At 29.8% G+C, this 2,042-nt stretch overlaps 1 protein-coding gene across 6 annotated transcripts in view; it reads left to right on the forward strand.

Annotated features, from left to right (window-relative positions):
* Positions 1–1,492, forward strand: part of LOC117112031 (neural Wiskott-Aldrich syndrome protein-like) — a gene marked incomplete at its 5' end in the record, with an annotated part of 23,614 nt that extends 22,122 nt beyond the window's left edge. For 3 of the 6 annotated variants that reach the window (XM_033255074.1, XM_033255070.1, XM_033255075.1), the window contains 1 exon segment: positions 5–1,492. 6 annotated transcript variants of the gene reach the window in all.
* Positions 1,493–2,042: the final 550 nt, after the last annotated feature.

Here is a 2,042-nt window from a genome sequence, read left to right on the forward strand (position 1 = left end):
TACATATATATATATATATATACATATATATATATATATATATATATACATATATATATCTGATAGATTGGACAGGGCCTAAGTGACACTGAAGTTAATGCCAACAGTTCTCTTGCACTTTAAAATGTGAGGTGTCGTGACAAAATGATTTGTGTTGTTCGCTAGGACAATTTGATATAATAATAAGGTCATATTTTGACAAAAATTGAACTTCAGTATTTTTGAGGTTTTATATGTCCACTTCAGGATAGCAAAGGTTCTGAGTTTATTTATATGTTAAAAGTGTTTTTGAGGCACATTTTGTAGAACTGTATTGCTTAAATTTAGAGGCGATTTTCTCTAACATATTTTTTCAGACAAAATGATTTTACTCCAGTTGTACTCAATCCTGGAAGTTAATTCAAATAACAAAATAAAACTTATAGTGTCATCTATCAAAATATATAAATCACAAATTTTCCATATTTCGACTCATTTTCTGACGACATCTATCAAATGTCTAATGCTTACTGTCTGAACACTCCATAGATTTATCTAACCAAAATAGAAGATTCTGTTTGGTAAATTAATCTTATAATTTTCATTTTTAATCATTTAGCTAAGTTTATTATACATTATGACATTAGCTTACAGCACTGGCCCATAGTTCCTCATTGATGAAAATATAAACTTTAATGTACTTGGAAATTCTTTAAGTTAATAGTACAGTCCACATACAATGGGTATTAAAGGCTTTACTACTTAGTAAAATAATAATTCTTAAGTATTAAATTTATATTGAATTGAATTCTTTAATTTTTAGTCCTTTTTTCAGGTATTAATAAATTTCATTTACAAATGATCAGGGGAAGATTTTTTTTTTTTTGGGGGGGGGGAGGGGGGGGGGCTTCTCCCTCCCACTTTTTTGGAGCGCAAAAAAAAAGGGGGAAAAAATTATCTACTTTGCATTGTCATAATACCGCAGCTGCTATCGATAGAAAAAATACATAACTATCAGAATTCTATCATGACGTATTGTGATCATCTTGATTAATATCAGCTTCGCTTCTTTTGATAAATTTTCTTCAAGCTCACAACATGTTTTTTAGGCATTATGATGTAAATTTTTTTGTTAACAATTAAAATTTTTGTTAATATTGATTAGATATATTTAAAGTTAATAAAGATATATATATATATAAACAGTTTAACTCTTGATAATTTTATTTGTATTTTTTTTTTTATATTAATACACTAATAGCATTGCATTATAGGAAATGTATTATATTATGCCTGAGAAATTTGCATACCAATCAGTCGTAGAGGGCAGTATATGATGTTTTAAGAGGACATTGCAAAATATTGTAAAAATAATGACAGGGATATAATATAGATTTTTTTTTCTCTTTTTTTTCTTTCTTTATAGAGGACGTGGGGTTTTTATTGGCATTAAATGGGTTTTTAACTGAAGTTTAAAAAGAAATTAAAATGATGTACGATTTCCAAATTGCTATACAGTATTGCAATGTTTGTTTTCAATTTTTGTTGTTAGCGTGTAAATGCGAGTATGCGAGAATGAGCGTGGACATTTCTGTATCGTTGGTATTTTTGCTATATGACCCATGTTCCCAAAGAATTTGCTTGGAGGATCAAATTATGTTTTAGAGCTGATGTCAGGTACCAAAGTCAAGTTGTAAGGATCTGCTTACTGACCAGGCGTGAAACTTGGGGCGCAAGCGGGACAAAAGTCTTGTTTAAGCAATCTCGCATTCTGTATCAATTGCATGGATTTTTCGGTGTTTTATTATTTAAATCTTAGTTGCAAAAAAGATCACAGAAAACGTCAGTGACCGATTTTATACAGTATAGAAATTTTATTTATGGCCTTTTATTCAATTCAAACTTTATTCATTTCATCTTAATCAGTAAAATAGGTAATAAAATATATGTTAAAATAGCACAAAAGCGTCGGGGACAGCTACGCAGTGCAAGGATTGCAGCGACTGTGTAGTGATTCTGTGGAAACCAGGATTATCATGCACAGGATCAGGAGGGAGATATAT

This window comes from Anneissia japonica, unplaced genomic scaffold (genome assembly GCF_011630105.1).
Source record: "Anneissia japonica isolate Jap-2015-1 unplaced genomic scaffold, ASM1163010v1 scaffold6524_len355483_cov145, whole genome shotgun sequence".
NCBI classification, from domain to species: domain Eukaryota; kingdom Metazoa; phylum Echinodermata; class Crinoidea; order Comatulida; family Comatulidae; genus Anneissia; species Anneissia japonica.